General features: G+C 40.0%; 1 protein-coding gene across 6 annotated transcripts in view; it reads left to right on the top strand.

The window, feature by feature from the left end:
• The window catches only part of Hnrnpd (heterogeneous nuclear ribonucleoprotein D), a 24,264-nt gene extending 20,222 nt beyond the window's left edge, over positions 1–4,042 (top strand). For all 6 annotated transcript variants that reach the window (XR_008217564.1, XR_008217563.1, XM_052735451.1 and 3 more), the window contains one exon: positions 1–4,042. This exon is cut by the window's left edge and continues 1,681 nt beyond it. The gene's annotated coding sequence lies outside the window, so the exon portion shown is untranslated.
• Positions 4,043–8,782: the final 4,740 nt, after the last annotated feature.

Raw genomic sequence — 8,782 nt, 5'->3', positions numbered from 1 at the left:
GCCATTGTCTTCAGATTTGATTTTATTTTGTTAATTAATTTTGGAAGTCATACTCCTGAACTGACTAAATCTTTCTCCAAAGAATTATAGACAAATAATTGGTTTTTGTGATTATTTTGTTTCCATTAAGTCACAGTTAAAATTCTATTCTCAGACCCATTTTAGCTATTAGGAATTGACCTAGACATTTTTCTGGCCGCTGGCCACTGATTTATTTCTTAAACTTTTGTTGGGATTTATGTAAATCTTAATTGTCAGCTTCGTTTTTCTCATTTTACATTTTCAGTCTTAGCCAGTTGCTTTCCAGAATTCTCTTTGTCTCTCGATTATTCCTTTATTTTCCTAAATTGTTTACTTGCCTTGGCTTGCATGTCTTCCCACAGCGCTGAGACCTAGGTGTCTTCAACACTGGAGTTAATTCCTAGTTAGGTTGGATAGAGAGGTTTGCTGAGAGTTTGTTGGTAATTTGAATCTAGGTCTTACATGAAGTCTTTTAAGTAGGGTTTACCCTCTCCCTCAACTGTCTAGTCTAAGCAGCAGTGGCTTCTGTTGCACAGACTTACTCTTCAGTTCTGGGAAATGTGAGTAGTTCACTCACATTTATAAAGAACTTCTTGGGATGTGTGTGGTCCCCTGGGTCTTTGTTGTTGGTCCTGAGCCCTGGGCAACTTTTTTCCTAATTTCCACTTTCTACAATTTAAATGAAAAACAATTCATCTTGGAATTTCTCCGATGCTCTTCTCCATCCTGTTCTAATTAATCTTACCTGTGCCCTTCATCTTTTTTCCTCCTCTAAGGCTTTACTGACAGGATAATCCTTTAATCTCAATCGTGGGAAGGCTGAAGTGGATCACTTGAGCTCATTTCAAGGCTGACCTGGGCATTCAAAAAAACTCAGCCTAAAGACAGAACACTTTACAAAGGCACTTTACATTACATCCTGTTGCTTGGACTTCTTCCTGTTCAGAAATTTCATCGGACGCTAAGTGATCCTTGGCTCACACTTTAAAAAATGAACTTCTATTCTTCATTCTCTGGTCAGGCTTGCTGGAGTTTTCCATTCTGCCTGAAGGATAAAATCCCGAGTTGCAGTGTTCTCATCTCAAAGAGGGAAGAAGGCAGGTGGATGTGTCCAGAGAACCACTGCAACTGCTTCAGAGATACTAGTTTCTTGCCAGGATGGGAGAGTCCATTGGCTGCTGGAAGATCTGGCCGTCTTACATTGACCTCAGACTTTAAACCAGTCCTGTGTTCTCTACCCATATGTCTACCAGTTACTTAGGCTACCACATCTTAGGTCATTGGGGGCTCTGGAGGGGTATTTTGAAATCCCCTCCATGCTCACAGAATACTCGTTTTCTTAACGTTTGCTCATAAACTCTTAAACTTACTTCTTATTTTATGCCTCCCACCACCTGCATTAAAAAAAATCCCTGGTATTTAGTAGAATTTCAGGAAAGTAAATGGGTGTGTGTGCATGTTTGTAGGTGTAGGGTCGTTAGTGGTGAGAAGCCTGAGGGAAATAAAGCAGGTAATTTAAAATGTTGACAACTTATTACTCTTTTTGAGTTGTAGTTCAGTTACAGGAACGCTTTCTTGGTCGACTGTTAGGTAGCTTTGATCTTAGTTCAGGGTAGACCTGTTAGTACTGCCAATCCCACTTACCCTCAAGCAATGAGCTTTCTGGCTACCCTGTCCTGAGTCAATTTTGTTATCTTGGTTTACTAGGTATCCACTATCAGATGAGTTGATTTCTCTTCCTGGGGTTGGTTCTGTTTGTCCTTTTTAACTTAGTATGTATTACAGAGTCAGGCCGTGCCGCTGTATTTACTCTCTGTGCACAGGGATGACAATTGCTTCATTGTATGCTGCTCCCAAGTTAGAATTCAGTGTGTTGTGGAGAAGGCAGCTCACCCTGAGTAAGTTTGTCTTTAAGTTTCATACTACAGTAAAGTTCTATATTAGAAACTTGTTTAGTTTGTGTGCTTTTATGCTTGGAATATTTCTTTAGTTAAGATTGCCTTGTGCTTTTTGTATTCTGTGTTTAGGATGTTGAGGTATTCGGATTCTTGGCAACCAAAAGGATTGAACCCAGTATCTAGCACAGTGTTGGTGTTGACCTATAAACATAATGCCTTTTTTGATGTGGGGGTGGTTTTAACCTGAATTGTTAGGCTCTAGGTCCATGCTTAACACAGTAATAATGAAGTTAATTTATTTTGGAGTGATTTCCTAATAGTGTGATGGATTTTTTTTTTCTTTTTTAAACCAATTTTTTTGGCAAGGCTGAAAAAAAAAGGGTACATCTTTTATTCACCGCTGGCCACATTAAAGCTGTTAACAGTTTAGCATAGTTTAGAACTCTTATCTGAAAATTTCCTTGGGTAAAATGATTCTAACCGGCTAAATACACAATTGTGCAAATTCAATTTATTGTTGAAATTTGCTATCAATTGCCTATAATCTAGTAATTGGAAGAAGGTTGATTATAATGTACTTCATAGAGGTGTGTAGGCCACGTACATCTGTGAATTGTAACGCAGTGGTGCCTGGGATTCTTTTTTTCACATAAACTCCCATTAGCTATGCTAATGTATTAAAGACCTGTGCTCAAAGATAGAATAAACGTGCTGTTCCATGAGGTGTTCTAGTTTTTGCTCATATCTCTATAAAGACAAAGATACATATTTTATAAAGTAATCCTACATCTAGCATGGAAGAAAAATATTCAAGATTGTTAGCATTCTAGTGAGTGGCCGTAGTGGGGATCACACTGACTTCAGTTTTTAAATCCTCTACAGGCAATATGCATCCCTACTGTTTGTACCTTGACCCTCTTAGCAGTGATGTGAGTTATCCATTGCATTATGAATTGATTAACCACTGGCTGACTGAAATTGTCTTGCTGTTGAACTCTTGAGTTGGACTGGTTGTGTATTTACCCTGTTGTTCTGAGCACCTTAAAGTCTTAAGGATGTCTGGTTGTGGCAGCTTTATTGTAAATGGCCTTAGGTAGAGAGTCTTGGGATCCAGGGAGCTATGTGATTTAGGGAAGATGAAGGATGTACTTGTAAGGGCAGGGGGAAGACCTTAGGAAATTGTACTAGGGCTGGGCTTGTGCTAAAGGAGGGAAGCCCTGAGTTTATTCCCCAGTTTAAAAAAGAGTACATAACAGTGTTTGAGAATTAGATTCTGTGTAAAGCAAAGGTGTTAGAGCAGTCCAAATTTGTTATTTTAAACTTAAAGTGGGAGGGATTTTCATTAATTATACTGAAAAGGTTTTAGAATTCTATTTTGGGAAACTTGATGTTGGCAGCATCACTTCAAAAGTTAATTTGTATCTATTTGTAATTGAATTGGTTGTATTCTGTTTGCACTCTAGAATTTGAAGGCAAGGTTACTTCCTTGCCTTTAATTTCTTTTAGGAAAAAAATACTGGAAGAACTTAAGAGATCTGTTAATGCCAGTACTTGAATGTGACATTAACATGTCATGGACACTGCTTTAAATAAATACTTGAGAAAAGGAATTACATAATTGCCTTTTTTGTTGTTGTTGTATGAATGGGCGTGATTATATTGAGTTTAATTACATTTTTTATACAACTGGTATGAGACTGAAATGGAATCCTTACTAAAATTTTTGGAAGATGGCCTTTTGAGTATTAGAGATGGCTAAATCAGTAAATAAAACTTTGAAACAGAAACTTGTAAATTACTTCTACAATCACTGATCTATAAAGCATGCTACTGTCAATCAGGTTTATGTATTAAGACCTATCAGCATGTCTTTTTTAGTACTTGGTTGACTTCATTTTAAATTATAAGATATTCTCTGTACCGTTTACCATTTTCAGAACTTATTCTTCCCAGACCAATTCCACTGGGACTGTTTCCATTGTAGAGGCTTCCTTACACTTCAGATGAAGCTTACAGTGGGCTTTCATGAGGTTTTAATTTGCACTAAATTTTATTTTCTGAAAGATCACTTAATGTTTATAATGTAGTGCTTTTGTCTTACAATTAAACTTTTATAGCACTCATGCATGTTTTGCACTGTCTTTTTTACCCCCCAGTTTAGGCTATTCTGGATGAAGGTCTTTAAATAAAGACCTTGTTTTTAGTTGAGAAGGTAAGAGAACTGTAATGGTTAAATGTCACATAAAACTTTAAATAATGGATCATTTGAAAATTAGTGTTTCTATACAGGTGGTCAAAAACTACTACAGTTGAAGAATCAGATAGAAAAAGGCTGTTCCAGTTTTTCTCCAGGTCACTCCTGAGGGCGGTGAGATTATGTATGAAAGAGTTTGCTCTTTGGCTGTGTGTTGCCAGATGTGATGAGACCACTATTATTTTTAGAAAACAGCAAATTGAATTAGATGTTTAATGGCAGCAACATTGAACAAGGTCTTCCCAGTAGTGTAAATTCAGGAAACAGAAGGGCACTTGCATTCTCTTTGTGTCTTGTTTTCATTTTTGTCTTTGAGATTGGGTCTGCTATGTGTCACTCCTAGCCGGCTGCCCTGAACTTGAGCCTGTCCTCCCTCAACCTCTTCCAAGCATCGGGATTGCAGGCTTGTACCAACTTGTTCTTTTAGAGTAGCGGTTCTCAGCGTGTGGGCTGCCACCTTGGGATGGGGGAGGTGGCAGTGGTGGTAGAGATAATCAACCGCCCTGTAACAGGTCGTAAGACCATCAGGAAACATGTTTATGATTCACAGCTAGCAAAATTAGTTAGGAAGTAGCAATGAGAATTTTATGGTTGGGGTCACCACAACATGAACTCTGTGAAAGGGTCGAAGCATTAGGAAGGTTGAGAACCACTGTTAGAGGAATGTGGGTTATGATTAGTGTTGCCCTTGCCAGGTCGCGTTGCCGGTCTTAACAAATAACCTGTTTGAAACTAGTCTATTCTTTAAAAAGGAAAAAAAGTAGAATTAAATGGGTTTTGCCATAATTCACACAAAATGAATTTTTCAAGAGTCTTGTGAGTTTTGAACGTGTTACATGGAATGGTGCTTTCTGTTTAGCAGATTGTCAAGTTTGCAGTTTAATACATTGAATGGGACAGATGATTGCAAACAAATCTTGTGCTAATCTTGCTGTTTGCCTACTGATACTGGGCGATTTAAAACTTCTCCAAACATCCGTTTTTCCATCTATAAAATTATAGTAACTTCCTCACCTGTGGGCATAATTGAGGCATGTTTAAATACTTTGAAGTTAGAACTTTTTTGCCTCATGAAACTATAAACATACAGAGGGTCTTATCCCAGAGTGACAGTATTTTCAGAAGTAGAGCCCAGGTGCCTGGTAAGATTTCTGAATCTAGCCTGGTGGTGGCATGTTCCTTTAATCTCATCTCAGATAACCTGAGTTCAAGGCCTGCCAGGGCGGCATAGTAAAACCTGTCTTAAGATTTCTGATTCTAATGCTGACGCTTGGGAGCCAAGCTTCATATCTGCTGTGTGTATCTAGTTAGTTTATAAATGAGGAAGTAGCTGATCAGTGTCTGCTGGACACATAAGAGAGAAGTATGTAGCAGGGCCCTCTAGAAGGATCTCTTGTTTCTGTAGGTCTGGGGCTACCTGAGTTATGAAACTTAGACAACTTTGACAAAGGAGTCTTGTAGTGTTGCTGACAGATTGGGAAGAGTTCAAGATTGTTATGGTTGCAGATGACTGGAAATTGCATGTACTGAAACTAGAAATACAGTTAAATTGAGGTTTGTGAAGAAAGGAAGGAAGGTAGGGTTGAGTTAGGGAATGTAAAATTTGAAGTGCTTGTATAATATCCAATGGCTGTAGTAACAGTTGGAGAACTGGTATTTAGAGGGTAGAGGTGGAGAGGGCAGTAGGGAGTTAGAAATAAAGAGAACCAAAAGCTAGGCTGTGTTGTAGACCGAGCGACTGCGTGATTGTGTTCAACAAAGCCTGCCACACCTCCAGCAGCCTTTAGTGTTGGTTTTCTTCCTTTTACTAGTTCAAGGGACTCAACATGACAACTTGGGCTTCAGTCGTCTTGGGTGTACAATGAAAATGATCTCAGTTGTTGGGAAGATGAAGAATCTAATTACCAGCGTGTTGTGTGCTGAAGTGGGCTGCTTCTGACTGTTGATACAAATGGAACTTTGGAGGATCCAAGTCCTAACTCCCTTGTAACTCATCTAGTGACTTATGCCTGTCTTGGCTGTTTCTTGAATTTATTCTCTGCTGTGCAGTATGCTCCATGTGTAGATACTGTTGGAGCTGTTATTTCTCTGGCTTCCTTTAACTTCTGTAGCATTACTGCCACTTGTGTGTACAGACGTCATTCAGTTTCTGACACGATTCCTCTGTGCTAACTCACGTGAGCTGCTTGGTGCAGAGCTGGGTTACAGCCAGTTGGAAAACCTAAATGAACGAGATGCCTGTGACTCCACTGTACTTCCTCAGCCTAAGCGCAGAGACCAGGGAGTCATTTCTGAACAACTGCTCTCCTCCCTCCAGGAAGCTTTCTTCAACTTGTGCATTCACATTCTCTGAAAAACCCTTCAGTTCGTCTCAAGACTAGGAAGGAAGGAAGCATGGAGACTCCTTCAGCCTGGAGCCAAGAGCAACAGCCTGTGCTTCCACTGTGCTCTTCAATGGCCATGTGCTCAAAATTCAAGACTGGGCCTCTGTAGCTGGGGGATAGCATTTGCCTTAGTATGGGCAAGGTCCTGGGCTTGATCCCTACCCCTACCTCCCAAAGGACTCAGGATTCTTTGAGGCTTTTGGTTCTTGGTTTTCTGTTATGTAAGATGAGGGAACTAGGTTAGGTGATGTTATAGTGCTTAACTTTTTAGTAATTATGCTAATATGTACTCCTAGAATACATGTGTTTTATATATAGAATTATAACCACTAAGTTGTTAGGCCAGTTTTATATGGATTAAAAAATATTAACAGTGAGATGTGACAATTTTTCTTACTATTCAAATTCTTTTGCCTAAAACAATTGATTGTCCTGTCTGATCCACAATTAAGGGATCAAACAAGACACTCAAAATTCAAATGGGCTATATTATCAGTGAGTATCTGATTCAGTAAATATAACTTTGAAGCTCTGTGATATTGTCTTTAGGTTGGCCTTTTTTTCTAATCTAAAATAAAAATAATACACATAACAGCTTTTATGTGTCTGCCAGTGACCTATAAACTTCACCTTACACTAATAGACTTAAAGGTTCTTAGCATCACAGTACAATTTGGTGTCATCTTGCCCCCAGGCCGTTAGTATGCTGTATGAGAGGCTGTATTGAGCAGCCAATGTTTTTCCCTGGGTAAACCACCAGGATGACATTGTGAATGGGATGTACTTCTAGTTAGAGGAATAAACAAGCAAGGTGGCTGTTGGAAATGTTGACTACTGTTCATTACCACAGCTCTTTCAAGCATCAGCTGGTGTGGTTTCCCATCAATCCATTTTAATTTGTATTTTATTTTTTTGTCTCTATGTGGCCCTGGCTGGCCTCTAGCTCAGAGATCACCTGCCTCTGCCTCCTAAGTGCTAGGACTAAGGAATGTACCACCATGCCTGGGTTATTTTCTATTTTCTTTTCTTTGAGATACTATGTAGCCTAGGCTTGGCCTCAAAGAACAAATCTGCCCCAGGCTTCCAAGAGATGTACTTGCAGGCATGAAACTAAATGATTCTTAAAACTTGTAAGAACTTGAGTTGGTGAGATGGCTCAGTGGAGGAGGGTGCTTGCTGCCAAGCTATATGACCCGAGTGCAGTTCTGGAATGCATGTGGGAGGAGGGAACAAGCTCAGAGCTGTCCCTTGACTTCCATAGGGACACTGGCATATGCACACCAACAGATACATGGGAATAAATGTTAAAGGAAGAAGACCTTGGTTCCCACTGCTGTTAGTAACTGCAGAGCAGAGCTGGGTGCTCTGTGTCAGAAGTCTTGACAGAGGGCTGTCAGGTGGTAAGAGAGGGCGAGGCCTGTGACTTGTTAGAATATGGCTTACCAGTTTGATCCGTACACAAGGAATTGCCTCCTATAAAACAAACAGTGGTTTGAACTTGCATTTCAAATGAAACATGGAAGACAAGGCTGTAGCTCATGTTCAAATTCTTATTTCTAAGGGTATTTTAAGGTTAATTATGGGTTTCAGTGTGATTATTAGTAATGGCATTAGCTCAGTAACCACTATTAATAGATAAGACTTAGATTACTCTGGGAAACGTGTATTCAGTCAGTACCAGGCACCAGATGAGGAACAGGACATGGTGTAACTTGTCCCTGAGACAGACACAAAAGTGATATGTGGCAGAGCTGAGTTGAGCTTCAGGAGTATAATTACAGAATTTGTGCTTTTTGAAACAAGTTCTCACCACTGTACCTGGACCACACTGTAATTTAGGGTAGCCTTGAACTCACAGCAGCCCTGCTTCAGCCTCTTGAGTGTTGGGATTACAAGCCTGAGTCACCATGCTGTTTGTCTCTTGTTTGAGCTAGACTCTTGGTATAGGCCTGGACCTCAGATCTGCCCACCTGAGCCTCCTGAGTGCTGGGGTTAAAGGTGTGCAGTGTCCCTCAGTCTGCAAGGTGAGGGAACCAAGGAAGGAGGGCAACAGCAGAGAAGCTGTGTTAGTGAGATGGAGGTACAGAGACAGAAAAGAGTCGGAAGATGCCAGAGGGTCAGGAAACGGTCATCCTTTCCTCTAGTGCTGTACCACCGGGTGAATTCAGAATTACTGGATACAGAACTCTTAATTCCATGTAACAATTCATTACTGGATGCAGAAC

The sequence above is a fragment of the Peromyscus californicus genome, unplaced genomic scaffold (genome assembly GCF_007827085.1).
Source record: "Peromyscus californicus insignis strain IS unplaced genomic scaffold, ASM782708v3 Scaffold_13__1_contigs__length_99412109, whole genome shotgun sequence".
In the NCBI taxonomy this organism is placed as follows: Eukaryota; Metazoa; Chordata; class Mammalia; order Rodentia; family Cricetidae; genus Peromyscus; species Peromyscus californicus.
Note: the sequence above shows the minus strand (reverse complement) of the source record. Positions and strands in the feature narration are given on the sequence as shown.